Consider the following 15,690-nt stretch of genomic DNA (forward strand, 5'->3'; position numbering starts at 1 on the left):
ATAGGCCAAGGAGTATTGCAAACAATATAGATTCTGAGTGATTATTTTGGTTCTGGGTAGCCGGGAACAAACAAGCAGCCTCCCACAACTCTCTCTCTCTCTTTCTCTCTCTCTCTCTCTCTCTGTGTGTGTGTGTGTGTGTGTGTGTGTGTGTGTGTGGAGAGAGAAAGAGAGAGAGAGAGAGAGAGAGAGAGAGAGAGAGAGAGAGAGAGAGAGACCTGAGAGGCAGGTGTATTTCTCTATTGCTTCCCACCTTACATCTTGAGACACCATCTCTCCTTGAACCCAGAGCTCGCTGATTAAGCTAGACTACCTGGCCAGCAAGCCCGTGGGATCAACCTGTCTCTGCCTTCTCAGCACTGGGAATACAGACAAGTCCCACCATGCCCAGAATTTAATGTGGGTGCTGGAATCCTGAACTCAGGTTCTCATGTTTATGTGGCAAGAATTTTACCAGCTGAGTCATCTGGCCCTGTTGTTTGGTTTTACACTTACACCTTAATTACATCTATATGTGTGTCTATATGAGGGTGTATACACATACATTTAGGCACCCGTGGAGGCCAGAAGAGGGCATTTGATCCCCTGGATCTGGAGTTGCAGGTGACTGCGAGCCACCTGACATGGATGCTGGAAACTGAATCCTCCAGAACAATAGAGAATGCTCTTTTTTGTTGTTGTTGTTGTTGTTTTTTGTTTTTTCGAGACAGGGTTTCTCTGCGGCTTTAGAGCCTGTCCTGGAGCTAGCTCTTGTAGACCAGGCTGGTCTCGAACTCACAGAGATCCGCCTGCCTCTGCCTCCCGAGTGCTGGGATTAAAGGCGTGCGCCACCACCGCCCGGCGAGAATGTTCTTAACCACATCATTTCTCTTGCCTTGTGTTGCTGTTTTTTTAAACAAGGTCTTACATAGCTGATGTTGGCCTTGAACTTGCTATGTAACCAAGGATGACCTTAAGCTTCTGATCATCCTGCCTTTTCCTCCTGAGTATGAAGATTACTGCCACATATCACCACATCTAATCCATCTGGGCTGGGGGATTGAACCTAGACTTCCTCTAATCCTCAGACGGAGAATTTTTACCCTTAAGATGACTTTTATTCCTATGCTTCCATGCTACCTACATCCTAGAAAGAAGAAAGAGAGTAGGGCAAAGGACAAAAGACAAAAGGATACGTGCTAGCTGAGCTGGCTCCTATAACCAATCCAAAGACTTCTAGGTTCACCTATCTCCCTAGCTAGGACTGGGTAACACTCATTCTGGCTGCAAGGAAGGCAAGGAAGCATTCAAACCAAATAAGTCACCACTATAATTAAATAAGAGTTCTGCTCATACACAAAGGAGAGAGTGGGAATCTCTCGAGCAAATGACGCTTTAAGCTAACACATATTAAGCTGGAACTTAATCAGCAGGCAGTGGGAAAGGCATTACCATTTTTGAGTAAGAGAGATTAGCACATAGCCCGTCATAGTGGTACACCCTTTAATCTCAGCTCTAGGGAGGTAGAAGCAGGTAGACCTCTGTATGTTCAAAGCCATCCTGGTCTACATATCAAGTTCCAGAAGAGCCAGAACTATATTACTGAAAGCCTGTCTCAAACAAAAAAAAAAAAAAACAGAAACAAACAAAAAGAAAAAAGATTGACACAGAAAAGGAAGCAGGAGAAAAGAAAGAGAGGAGAGAGAAAGGGAAGTTCCATACACAAAGGGAACTGCCTGACAAACAAATCAGTGTGGCTTGGCACGAAAAGAGGCAATGGAGATGGGGGGGAGATACTGGCAGTGATGTCATTAACATAGGGAGAGCAAAGCAGAGATGGAGCTGCCAGTGGCTAGAGAGCCAGAGGACAGAAGCATTCTCTGGGTCAATGGCAATTCTAGTTTGGAGCTCAGGATGAAAGTCGCTGCTGAAGGTGTCAATTTAGAAATCAACAGCTAGGAGAAGACAACAGAAGAGGCAAAGAAACAGAAATGCCGCGTCCAAATCCAACAGAATCCTCTGCAGAATCTTCTCCCCAATGGCTCATGGTCCCAGCATCCTAGATGTGCCCTCTATCCATGTTCACATGGCCCCAGCATCCCAGATGTGCCCTCCATCCCTGTTCACATGGCCCCAGCATCCCAGATGTGCCCTCCATCCCTGTTCACATGGCCCCAGCATCCCAGATGTGCCCTCCATCCCTGTTCACATGGCCCCAGCATCCCAGATGTGCCCTCCATCCCTGTTCACATGGCCCCAGCATCCCAGATGTGCCCTCCATCCCTGTTCGCATTCCACTCTCCATTGTTTCTCAGTACTGACTCTATCAGGAAGCTTTCTTTGATCTGTCCTATATAACCTTCCTTCACCCAGCAGCTCCTCCACCCTTGACCTTGTACTGATAATCCCCCTATGAATGGCAGCATCCTGGCCTCACTCATCACTATCACCAAGGACTTAGTCAAGGGCCGGTTGTATGCTACATGCTCAATTAATGTTTGCTGAATGATTTAGTGAAGCCAGGAATTGACGAGAACAAGGGAAAGAAGGTAGAAAATCTAGGGGTTTGGAACTAAAACTTGGGGAGTGTTCTGATGGTAGAATGTGCTTAGCATTCAGGAAGCCCTGAGCCCAAAACACACCAGAGATCAGAAGTTCAAGAGCATCTTCAGCCTTGGATACAGAGACCCTGTCTTTAAAAAGAATAAGAATGAGGTGGTTGTGGTGGCACATATTGTTAATCCCAGCACCTGGGACGTAGAGGCAGACGGATCTCTGTGAGTTCGAGGCTAGCCTAGTCTACAGAGTGAGACCCTGTCTCAAAAGAAGGGGAGAGGAGGAGACAGATATAAAACACAAAAGAACTGGCCCCAAATGTCACTGGTTGTCAGAAGTTTGTTCCCTTTGACTCTCTCTTTTAGGTCACACTTAGTCCTCTAGGACAGTCTCCACGAACCCCCTCTGTGAAGTAGTCCCTGTCATCCCCAACACCTAGGCTGTATGCCCTACTGTCCAGCCCTCACTCTCTCTGAGGCTGAGCCCTGTAAGCTCACAGGCCAGCCAGAGGCTCTGGTAGGAAACTAGAAAGTGGAAGACAAGGAAAATCTAGGCTTTCTGTCCATCCTGAGTGGGAGCTGTGGAAGAGGGTATGTCTGCCATGTGGTTCTAGCTCTTTCCCAAGGACCCGGCAGCTGACTGCCCTGCCCTGTCTTGCCTTCCCACCAGGGGGCAGGAGTGGATTCCTGGTCACCATCGTCTTCTGTCTGCCTTTGCCATTCTTCCATCTCCTGTGTAACTTATTCCTCCACGAAATACTGTTTGAGTAGAATGGGTCTGCTTGCCTGGCTGGGTCCTGCCTGGTACAGTAGGCTCCATCCCTCCATCATCATCCACCCAATACCCAGGATGACTCAAGTCCTCATCTGAAGTGACTTAGATCAGGGACCAGTCTAGAGGCTCAGTGCCCATTTCCCAGGCTGACCCATGGGTGCTCAGCACACCACACTGTGTGACAGGAATTAGACGAGGACATTGAACAGGAGCTGAGTTAGTGTGTGATCACAGAGAGAAGTGGAAGAGGGCAGAAATCATATTGCAAGGAGAACATACAAATGGAAGATACTGGAAAACAGCGTACAGGAAAGCCAGGGTGGGAAGGTGCTGTTTGGTGTTGGCTGATTATTTTTAGGCCAGGAGCTTGATCGCATTCGTGGGATGAGAGGAGGAGGCTAAAGGAGCAAGCTGTTTTATGCAGGAGATGCTGGGCCTTGGCTGTGGGAAAATATGACCTGAGTGGCCTCACATGAGCATTAAAGCCACCAGAAGGGTCAGAGATGGTATGGATTGTTTTTTGGAGACAGGATCTCACGGAGTCCAGGCTGGCCCGGAACTCCCTACATAGCCAAGGACGACCTTGAACTTGTGATCTTCTTGTCTCTATTTTCTGAGTGCTAGGGTCGCAGGCCATGCCGTCATTCCTGGTTTCTATGGTGCTGGTGCTGAGGGCTGAGCCCAGGGCTTCACGTCTGCCAGGCAAACATTCTAACAGTCAAGCCACACCTTCAGGGGTTGTGGACACTGGAGGGAGGGAGGAGAGTTAGAAGGGGAAAACCAATCAGGAACTGAGAAAATACCAGTCAAGCCAGGGATCCCTTTGATGGGATCAGGGAGGGGGGTCTCAGGCAGGTATGTCCAGGCCAGCTTTTGGTAAGGTTATCTTTGTCCAGTGCCCATCAGAGACCCCCATTTATACAGCCTTGGACAAGACTCAAACCTCTTCTCCCTCTCATCTTAACGCTTCTCTTCCCCACCAGTTCTGTAGTTTATGGCGTGTGTCCCTCCATCGCCCCAGGATGTGATAAAATGGGCCAGCAGGCAGAGGTCAGCAGCAGCAGGTGGCAGTGTGCCGGGAAACATGGAACAACTAGTTTGGATTGAGGGTGTGCTCAGGTTTATGCTATCTTTCAATTTCTGTGGTGTAAACAGTCCCACTGTAAGCTACCAACATGAGGTCACAGTAGGGAGAAGAGGGACTGTAGCTATGTATCTGTTTCTTCCACTGCTTTCCCATCCCCCACCTAGATGTCTGAACTGACGGCAAAGAATGGGGTGGGTCTAGACTAGGGACCAGCAATAACATTATGGCTGCAGTGCAGGCAAGTCCCTAGTGGGAGGAAGAATGCCTTCTCCTCCAGGAATGTCTGTCCCTAGGCCTAGGTCCTCTCTCAAGTCATCCTCACACCAGCCCTCACCTGAACTCGCGTTCACAGGAATGTGTGCCCAAGACCCACGGAAACAGGTGATTTGCCCAGCACCTTCTCACTAGACATGTCTCATATTGTAAATGTGCTAAGGCCAGAAGACAGTTTCCCTTCTCCAAGGCAAACAGGAAAGGAAAATGACCCAAAGACAGTACTGCCTCACCACTACATCGATTCCACAGAACTGATGGGGGTACTTGCTCCTCGAATGCCAAAGTCTCTGGGGAGTCCTGCCTGCAGAGGGTGTGCTGGACTGTGTTGTTTGGATCCTGGGTCTGCTTGTGCAGCAAAGTGACCAGGGGCAAGCCACTTCTTTCCAGACTTCAGTTTGTTCAGCCACGGGATGAGGACAGCAATAACACGACAGGGATTCTCAAGTAGGGACAACTGCAACATCCAGAGCCCTTTCTATTGTCACAGGAGGTGTGGGAGGGGAGCGTGTTTTCCTAACCCAGCAGACTGTCAGGAATGCTCTTAAACATCCTGCAACGACAAGGTGACAGGGCTGCCTGATGGGTGACAGTGAATTGGCCAATACAAAATGTCAAGACTGAGATTATCCGTTGAGGTTTTGCACACCACACACTTAGTGTCCGGTTCACATTCTTTGGTCTGTGGGTTGACTGAAGACAGAGTCTTACGTAGCCCAGGCTGGCCTCAGACACGCTCTGTAGGTGAAGATGGCACTGAACTCCTAATCCTCCTGCCTCCAATCTCAAGTGCTGGAGTTACAGCCATACGCCACTATACACCTAGCTGGAGTTACAGCCATACGCCACTATGCACCTAGCTGGAGTTACAGCCATACACCACTATGCACCTAGCTGGCTTGTGTCCTTAATTTCTTAAAAGCCAGAGGCTGAACAAATGAGAGCCAGGCGTAATGACACGCACATGTAAAAATGCTATGATGCAATCCGTTCCTTTGCATGCTAACTTTAAGAATTACTTTTTAAAAAGAGAAACGTAAACAAACATAAAACAGAGGCGCTGGGACTAGTAGCACATGCTTGTAATCTCAGTCCTAGGGAGGTGTAAGCGTGAGAAGAGTACACACGCCTGTAGTCTCGGTACTGGGGAGGAGAAAGCATGAAGGCTGAGGCCGGCTGGGACTAAATACTGAGTTATCAGCCACAGAGGCCTTACCTAGGGGAAAAGAAAGAAAAAGGACCGGGAATGGAGCTTCATGGTAGAGTACTTGCCTAGGGTATGCAAGGCCCTGGGTTTGGACCCAAACAGATCCATTGTGCTCTCAGTCTGGCATAGTCTTACCCTCGTGTTTCCAAACCTGAACTAGATGGATGTGAAACCCCATGTACTGAGAACCCAGCACTGCCCCAGGTGTGAGTCGCCCTGTAAATGTCAATTATTTTATTTAAAGCCGAGCTGAAGCTGCACAAGTGACTCAGGGCTAGAACCCTGCCCAGGCCACCATCACTTATTAGACCAGGAGGAAGTCCCTTCTGCCCCAAGTATCTCCTAGGGTGCTGGCTATTTCAAGCGAGATTCAGAGACACCCCAGGGGCCACTGGGAGAGGGGAGAGGGGCATTTGCATCTCGCCTCACACACAGGGGGAAAGCAGCTGCAGTGGAGATGCCCTGCTTTTCCCTAGTGCTCTCCTTGCTAGGCTTGTTCTCTCCTGCGCTAGGTGACCTCCTGCTCCGAGTCAAGGGTTTACTTCTCACCACAGGATTAAAGACCCAATCACCTCCATGGAATAGGCGACGCATGGACGGGAACCAGGACCACAGAGGGGTCGAGAAGAACTAGTAAAGCCCAGAAACACTGGCCGTCCTAAGGAGGGAAGGGTGAGAGGGAGATGGCAAAAGTTAGCCAGCCCTGCAGGGAGCGACTGCAGAATCTGGGCCCGCTGCCCACATCTTTCCTGAGAAGTGCTTTGCCCAGAGGCAAGCAGGTGGTGGGAGGGAAAAGACAGACACCCAAGACCCGATACCAACCTGTACATCTGCCCAGCTCTGCCTCTCTTCTGAGTCACTGAAATGCCAAACCCAGGGATGGCAGGAGCTTCTCAGAAGCCCCCCGCCCCCGTCCAGCCGTTTTCTTGCCTTACCATCTCTCTCAGCCGCTCCCTGGCAGAGCCCCGGTATGTCCCAGAGACTATCTTGACTCTGAAGTATAGGCTTTGTGGAAGTCACAGCCGGACATGTTTCTAGGAGCCACACTTGCCATGGTTGAGAATAAGACAGGCTAGGGCTATGAGCAACTGCAGGCCTTGCTCTAATGTATTTTTGGCCAGGGCGGGGGTGGGGGTGGGGGCTCTTGGGTTGTAGACTGTTTGTTTTTGTTTTCAAACCGAAGTCTGGCTATGCAGCCCAGACTGGCCTCAAACCTGCCATCCTCCTGCCTCAGTCTCCGGAATGCAGGCCAGATTGTGGGATTTCCACAAAGTCTAAATGAATGGCCTTTCCAGTGTCCAACAACAGATGTCTGCTTGTACACATCTCCAGAAAGCAGCGAGGTCTGCAAAGTGGTCACAAGCAGACAGTGGCCTGGCCCTGGCTCAAACCTTTCCAGACAAGAGATTCGTTTTTTCCCCAAGGCAGTCTTGGATGGGGCTGCCCACTCCCACCAACAGCCAGTCCCTACATCTGCAGTTAGAACTCCTAGCAGAGACCCTACGGCTGCAACACATCTTTCACTCTAGACACTCAAAAAAAAAAAGTGATTCCTTATTACCGCTAAGTAGAAGCTTGCTGTACAGTAGAAAGTTCATTAGTGAAGCTAGAAAAGAAAAAAAAAATCCATACATTCCCTACACTTTCTCTCGCCCCCATCAAAAGGGCACTGTAGACACCGTTTCAAACACCAGGTCTTTCTGGCTTTGCAGTCTAGGTTGGATCCTGTGCGCAGCATTCACACCACACAGCTTCCCCTGGGGTGGAAAGAGATTGAACCGCACATCTGCACGCTCCTGTGTTTCAACACTAGGCCTTTGGCCCCCCCGCGCTTCTTGAAGGCAGGCATGGTAACTTCATCGTCAGACACCTTACAGCACCAGACACACACTAAGGGTTTCATAAATGTCTTTCTAGCTCCACCAGGATCCCAGGAAGCAAGCACACCGTTAAAGATGAATTCAAGACCTTGGAGGGAGAGCGCCCTGCCATCTCCAAGGTAACCAAAGCCGAAGCCGGGAATGCCCACGCATGCGTACAGTCGCCCTTCCTTCCCGTAACCTCAAAAAGAATGCAACCCGTAAAAAGATTTGCCAGAAGCCGAGAGCGCATGTGTGTTCCACCAACACCCAGGCCTCCTCCGCCTACTGCCCGCCCGTCCACCCAGCCGTCGCCTCTAGAAACCCTGGCCGGAAACAGTGTCCATACTGGGAAAGACCGCGCTGGCCAATCGCTGCTAGGGAGTGGGTTGCAGACCGGCGGGGAGGAGACGCCTTATTGGCTTACATGTGGGTGTGGGCGGGATCAAGGGTCGCGGTACGGCCAAAGAAAGGAGGCGGGAAGCTCGCAAAGTCGCAGCCACGGGGAGAGGCGTGGCCCGGGGCGGGGCTAGATTGGGGGCGTGGCCTGGGAGGGGCGGCTGGGCCCCCGAGCGATCGCTGGTCGGCGAAGCGCCACACTCGCTTGGTTGAGGAGAACGGCGCTCAGCCGGTAGGTGACTGGGCATAGCCCCGAGACCTAAAGCGGGGCGCTGAGGGCTTGAGCGGGCGGGGACGGGACGCTTCTCAGGCCGGGGCCGGGTTGCGGCCTTGCTCTCCGCGAGGGCTGGCTCGGATGGGTGGCCGGGTGTCTGCGGTCTAACCAGCTCGCACGCGCCGCGCCACCAGCGCCACGCTCGCAACGCTGTGCTCGCCCGGAGCTTCCAGGCCGCGCACCCACGGGTCACACGCTCACCCGGATCGCGCGCGGGGACTGCCTTCCTCCCCTTCCCCAACATTCGTGCCATCGAGTTCAGCCGCCCCACTACCAGACCCTGCTCCTAGGTGCCCCTTGAGAGAAGGAGATCGCTCCGCCCTAGCCGTGAAATGCTCTGTCTTTCCCTGTGAAGTGCATGGGGTCACTTGTGCTGGGAGAAGGAGCCGAGAGTGCCCTGGGTACTCAGCGGGGCACTGCTAGTCGCCCACAGTATCGCTCCTCTTCGATGATCCTGACCCATCCGTGTGATTCTGTGTTCTACTCGGGACTTTTGGTGTCTGTTTATATGTACTAGTCCCATCTTGGAAGCTCACCGTAGCTCTGGCAGCTTGCAGCCACCTGTCACCAAGTAAAAAGAAACATTTGTCGGAGGCAGAGATTCCCACCTGCTTAGGAGCCTCTTCCGTGTTTATTAACTTCAGAAAAAGTCTCTCCCTCCCCCCGTGCTCATTAAAAAAAAAAAAAAGGGTTTTTTTCCCCTTAAGTTGGGATTAAAAGATGGCTGTCAGCACCAAAGGATGGATAGTGGTGTCTATGGGTTGTAAAGGAGAGGATGAGTGAAGAAAGGTTTCAAAAATCAGTGTATTAATAACAGGGGTTTTGTTGTTGTTGTTGTTGTTAATTGGAGACAATGAACACTAGTGACTTGATTAACGTCTCTAAAAGCGAAGGAAACTAAGTGATGAGCATGGCACCAAGACAAGTGAACTTTGGAACACTGGCACTGTGGCTAGAAACAGTCTTTCTGAAAGATTGGGGATCCTGACATCAGCCATGCAGGGGTTTGCTGAGTGACTTTCCCCTTACAGTGGTAGGTGTGGTAAGACGGATGGAGTAGTATCCAGTTAAGTGGAGTACCTGAACCAGGTGTGGGTGGTGAAGGCGCATATACCTTGTCTGAGGCCTCAAAGCCATGACTGAGGGTGAGTTCTCAGGTCTCTGAATTCAGACTGCATATGGTAACTAGATAGATGAAGAAGGGGGAGATCTGAGGTAATATTTTTTTCTCTTAACATGAAAGGTTGCTGTGAAGGTTGTTGTCTTGCTTATGATGTATGTGGATTTTCTCTTATATCTGAAGTGATGTCAAAGGCAATTCCTTTGGAACGATGCCAGCTTTCTGAGTTTTTTTTAAATGCCTTTAAGACATCTTGAAAACTAGGCATAATGGCACACATCTGTAATCCCATCACTTGGGAGACTAAGGCAGGAGGATTATTGTGACTTGGGAGGCAGTGAGAGCTTCATAGCAAGATCTTGTCTCAGAACACCGGAAAGAAAAAAAAGAAGACATCCTGATTTATTTGGAAGAGTGTGGTGAATTTCTCAGAAGATCTCATAATAATAGTTAATGTCTGACTTTAGAAATAAGTACCCAACTGTACGTATCCAAAAATATATCCCAGCAGTCTGTGCAATTAAACAGTACCAAGTGGTCATTTTCTAATTGTTCCTGGGTAGAAGGAGCTGTTCTGAGGTGGGGTTTTGTTGGTTTGTTTGTTTGTTGCCTCTGGTAACTGTTAGAGTTTGTGTGATTGGCACCACAGAGACCCTGGCAAATGAACCCTCGTCCATTAAACAAAAACGTCTGGTTTTGTCGTTCAGCCTCGGCAGATAGAGGTTTGGTTCCTCATTTTGGTTCTCCTGACGAACACTGATTCCTTTGTGATCAGCTTAGAGTGTTTGTTTGAGAGAGGACAGGACTCACCCCGACTGGCCCCTACCCCCACCCCGGGCGACTGTTAGGAGGGTTTTCTGTGAGGGAGAGGGTTCATCATTAGCTAGGGGCTGGAAGGAGACTGGAGGGGTGTACCGTAGATAAAAACATAAATCCGGGTTTGTTGGTTTAGGCCATTTTGCCCCTCTTTGGAGTTTTATGTTGTCCTCTTGGCCTCTGAAGTCCCTTTTAGGTTCCCTCTCTCTCTATAAGATAGAGAGAGATGAGAGAGCAGAGAGAGAGAGAGGAGAAGAGAGACTAGAGTATCTCTATATAGCTAGTACTCTCACTCTCTCTCTCTCCTCTCTCTGTCTCTGTCTCTCTCTCTCTGTCTCTCTCTCTCTGTCTCTCTCTCTCTCTCTCTCTCTCTCTCTCTCTCTCTCTCTCTCTCTCTCTCTCAGTGGACAGAACATGGACTTCTCCGAACAGCTGTTTCTGCCCTGGGAAGAGCTCACAGGTTCATCCTGGGTGGCTTGACAGATGTTTTTTTCTGGGAAGAGAGAAGGAATCCGAACCAAATTCAGTCCCAGGGAAAGGTCAGCTTGCTTCCCATACAGGCGCAGACATTTCCACCGATGGCTCCCATCATCTCAATGCTTTTTTTTTTTTCCTGGCAAAAGGTTAAAATGCAACTAAAATTCTGCTTTCATGATTAATAAGTCACTACCGCAGTTGTGTGTGATGCTTCCTGTTTGCCCCATTTTAGTATTTCAGTTAAACTGGAGGCATCTGGGCACTCTGGGCACTTTTGGTGGCACCAGCCTGAAGTGGGTGTGGAGCGGGGCGGTTTGGAGAGTGGATTTGAGGAGCTATAAGGATAAGTCAGCCCTCTGCACACCAGGATCCCGAATAAGGGAAAGGAATGGAGTCGAGTGTCTTCACGGGTCGGGTGAGGGTAGGGTGAGCATTTCAAGCGTGAGCATCCGGGTAGAGTGAGCACTTCAAGTGTGAGCACCCTGCATTCACTTGGGGGCGCCGACTGCAGGACTGACAGCTGTGGGGCAGAGAGGGAAGACTGGGTGGAAGGCAGGCAGCATAGGCAGTTCTGTGCAGGGCATTGAGGTGGGGGCCTGCGTTCTGAGCTTCTCTAAACGGCCTGAGTGACAGGACTAAGGATGTTTTCCTCCAAAGCCTGTGCGTTCTTTTATTCATGCTTAAATTGAGGCTCCCTTCGCCTCTTCTCTTGCTGTCATAGAGTCTTTCATCTTGAACTCCCTAGTAGAAATCCTTTGGAATTGTGTGCATAGGGAATAATTTGGTAGACAGCCTATATATATATTTACAGTATAGGGTAAAGATCTTTAAAATGAGTACTAAGTAAAACAGACACTAATCCTCAGGATTTGGTGTTGTGGCTAGAATCTAAACTGACTTTTCTTGACATACACTTCATCCTTTTAGGATACTCACTTGTATAAATGAGTGATAAGTCACCCTCCTCAGAAAGTCAGTTTTGAACGTAATTAAACCAGGGCTTCAGCCATCATAACGGTTCTTAATTGTTATCGCTATTTACTGACTGTTGATACTGGTCATTATGAAAACTGTACCTATGCTCGTTTTCCAGACATAGAAACTTAGGAAGAAGGCGCAAGCAGTCTGCGCAGTGGGAGAGCATGTCATAGTGCCACCACATCTGTGTAGCAGTTTATGTTGTCAGACAGACCTGAGTCAGGGCCTGGCCTGCCTCTGTCTGTCTATCTGTCTGTCTGTGTACCCTCGAGCGAATGGCTTCACTTCTGTGAGCATGGAGTGCCTCATCTCAGATGGGATCAGAAATGTTCATAGGCTTTGAGCATACAAGAGGAGCGTATGCTGGGCTGAGCACAATGGCTGTCACTGCTGTTGGTCGTTGTCGTGGTCGCTGTGACAGTAGTCGTAGCAGCTGACTGCTAACCTGTGACGAGATCTAACTTCTCTAAGCTGATATGAAGGAAAATGGGGTGTCTGACAGGTCAGTAGTTGTTTTCAGCTAGCCTGGATGGCTTAGCTGTCAAGTTTTCCCACACATTATTGTATATAATCATTGTGTGTGCACACATGTGTATCACAGCACACGTGTGGAGATCAGAGGACAGTATGCAGGAATCACTTCTCTCCTTCCTCCATGTGGCTCCAGAGAGCAAACTCAGGTCTTCAGGCTGGGCTGCAGCGCACTCACTCACTGAGGCATCTCACTAGCCGCTGGCACCCCAGGCTTACTGTACATCCTGCCCTAACTGTACTTCAGAGAAGCCCAAAAAGACTTAGGATCTGTCTGGTCAGAGTTCAAAGTCCAATATAGGGTTACCTGCATGCCTCTCAGGACGCTGGTCCAAACAGAACTGGGCCTGTCCTGGAGCTCCCCGATGTCCTCCCTGTGGTTAAGTGGGTCTCAGCATTAACTTGGGGTGAGAAAGACAGCACTCATAGAATATAAACCACTGTGGGCTTGTTCTTTGGGAGACAAGGAGGCAACATTTGTTTTTGGGGGAGTATGGTTTCCATCAGCACATGGCACCCACCTCTTCTCCCTTAAAACTGTCTGATCTCTATAACCAGGTCTGGGGGCCTTGGAGCTAGAGTCAAGAATGTGCAGGTTTAACTACAGGGAAACCCTGTCTCGAAAAACCAAAGGAAAAAAAAAAGAAAAAAGAATGTGCAGGTTTTGCTTCAGATACCACAGGGTTTTGGGGGGGTAGAGGATTAAGTTCCTTTCTCCCTTTTAATACAAAACAAAAATACTGGCTCCCACCCCACTGACATTCTCTCTAAACTGCATTTGTTTTCTCTTGGGGAAGCTGTCTTGATAGGCGAAGAGTCATTTCTAAAGCGAATCTAGTTTTTAGAAAAAATAAATCACCGGATGTCAAGCCTCGTGAGGAGCTTGCTCAGATGAAAATGAAAGCTGCAGGCCCGGGGTGGCACTTGCCTTCAAGGTTGGAGGTGAAGACAGAGCAAGCATCTGAACCTGCTCAGTCACTGGCCAGCCCCACAGCCTGCATGTGATAGGTGCCTTAGTTTTTCAAGCAGCTTTTTTTTAGGTGAGGGGAGTACTTTCTCTGGAAGGTGAGTCACTTGTGCAGGGGTGTAGGTAACAGGCCTTTTGTTCCCCCTGCCCCTGTTGCAGAGGAAGTCCTGAGCAGGCCTTGTTGAAAAGCCCTCTGCCAAAGATCACCTTCATTCCTGCCCAAGGGCTAGGAGCAGGGAGCGGGAAGCCGGTGGGAGGCTCCTAAAGCTTGCTGACTGACAGCCATGTCCTGGTGGGTCATATGGGCAGGGCACAGAGCCCAGGTCAGCAGTGTCTCCACTCCTGAGCCCAGCCACCTTGAGGGTGGAAAATGGCTCACGTCCAGTGACAGTTCAGCGTGGCAGCAGGAGTGGAGCTTCGGCCCTGGGGAGCTGGGAAATCCCTTGGCAGAGAGTTAGAGAGATACAAATTGTACTTGGAGATGAGATATTTGGGGAGAGCCCTTTTCACCTCTGCCTTCCTTCCAGTCACCTGAGTTGGAGGCTCACGAGAGCTGCAGTGCTTGGGAAGGAAGGCCTGTTGCTCCCTGGGCTTCAGGAAGCTTTGGGTTAGGTAAGCTGATCACCTTAGTCTCCATATACCAGGTCAGTGTGTGGGCCCTGCAAGAAACAGTGGGGGAAGGCCTGAACCATCCTCCCCTCCCATTTTCCAGTGGTCACAGCTTCTGCTGACTCTCATTCCAGAGAGCCATCCATGATCAGAGGGTCTTCAGTGTGTCCTCGACTAGTGCACCCAGTGTTAGTCCGCGTGTCCAGGACCATCCACAAGATGGACTTGACAGTCCAGGGCCTCGGTAACTGATAATCCCTTGCAAGTGTCCCTGTCACAGAGTCCTCCTGAGTTCAGAACTCAGCACCTACCTAAAAAGCCAGATGCACCATTGTGTCCCTGTGATCCCAGTGTTAAGGCTCGAGAGTAAAGACAGGAGGATCCAGGGGCCTCCTGGGAGCTCATGCCAGCCAGGCTAGCCAATCAGTAAGCTCCAGTTTCAGTGAGAGAGGAAAAAAAAAAAGTGGAGAGCCATTGAGGAAAGCCCTGACATGACAGTCACTCTCTGGTGTCCACACATACATACACACATGGGTACACATGGGGGTAGGGGCAGATGTGCATTAGTATTTGTACCCACCTCTGCAAAAGGTTGGCTGAGGCCATCCAGCTACTTGGAGGCAGAGCTTTAGCTCTTTGCACTGTGTCTTGTTGCCGCTGGACCCAGGAGCTACCCCAGCGTAGGACTTGAATTTTGTGAAACAGCTCCCGGTTCCCCACAGGAGCGCCGCCACTCTCAGGCTCCCTGCAAGCTCTTGGGGCCTGGGAAGGATGGGACCTGTGTGGCTTCTGCTCTGCTTCTAAGAAAAAGTAAACAGAAAGCTCTCTGACTCTCTCCACTACCATTAGGTTTGTGTGGTCGAAAGGAGGCCGGGGTTGTTAAGAAAATAAAGTCTAGGCAGGGTTGCCCGGAAGTCTCAAAGGTTGTCTCCACCTTTAAGATACTTTCATATGTCCCCAAGCAGTGTCTTACCTAAACATGGCCTTGAGTGACGACTGATTGATGGTGAGATTCCAAAACACTGGACACTAAGGAGCATTTGTGCCTTTCTGCTCCAAATATGTGGCATGTTGCCCACAGCATACAGGTGGCCAGAAGAGCCTGAGTAGCCGGTGTCACTCCAGCCGGACCTGTCTGGCTTCTCTCCATGAGAGGCCTCTGAGGGCAAAGCATGATGTCATAGCTGGGTAATGGCCCATTGTATGTGCAAAGAGCTGTTCTGGCTGATCCTTCTGGTGACCCTGGCCTTCCCCTTTACTGACTAGACTCTTCCAGTTGGTATTAGGAATAGCTGGGAGGCTTAGAAGGAAAGAGGAGTTTAGCTAACCCCAAATGAGGGGGTGATTGCCAGTTAAGACAATACCAGGAGTGTTCTGCCTGGGGGAGTGAATGTGGGGAACAGCTCCCCGAGCCCATAAGTCGCACCTGTTATGTTCTGTGGTTTGAGTGGCAGGAATAGCTTTGTAGACAGAAATGTAAGAGAGGGGTCTGTGCACCATCCATCCCTGTGTAGGGTGCATGTGCAGGTCAGCCCAGATGGATACTGTTTGGATCGCAGGGCCAGAAGGCTCATCTTCTCAATCAGAAATAAATGGGTCACCAGGTCAGTATTTAGGGAAGAGGTTAAGAGAAGAGGTTCAGCATCTAACTTGCAGGTTTTCCTACAGGGATCAATCAGAATACAGTCATCACCATGCTCCACTTCTGCAGCCACCCCAGGCGCCATGCCTTTGAGCTTACCTTGAGCTTATATGAGTGTGAACACACATATACCAACCCAGGC

The 15,690-nt window shown here is 50.0% G+C and overlaps 1 protein-coding gene across 1 annotated transcript in view; it reads left to right on the plus strand.

Moving 5' to 3' along the window:
- The first annotated feature begins 8,294 nt into the window (after positions 1-8,294).
- The window catches only part of Map3k14 (mitogen-activated protein kinase kinase kinase 14), a 47,536-nt gene continuing 40,140 nt past the window's right edge, over positions 8,295-15,690 (plus strand). Inside the window, exon 1 of the mRNA XM_038328975.1 lies at positions 8,295-8,366. The gene's annotated coding sequence lies outside the window, so the exon portion shown is untranslated. The remainder of the gene's footprint in view (positions 8,367-15,690) is intronic.

This window comes from Arvicola amphibius, chromosome 4 (assembly GCF_903992535.2).
Source record: "Arvicola amphibius chromosome 4, mArvAmp1.2, whole genome shotgun sequence".
Lineage (NCBI taxonomy): Eukaryota > Metazoa > Chordata > Mammalia > Rodentia > Cricetidae > Arvicola > Arvicola amphibius.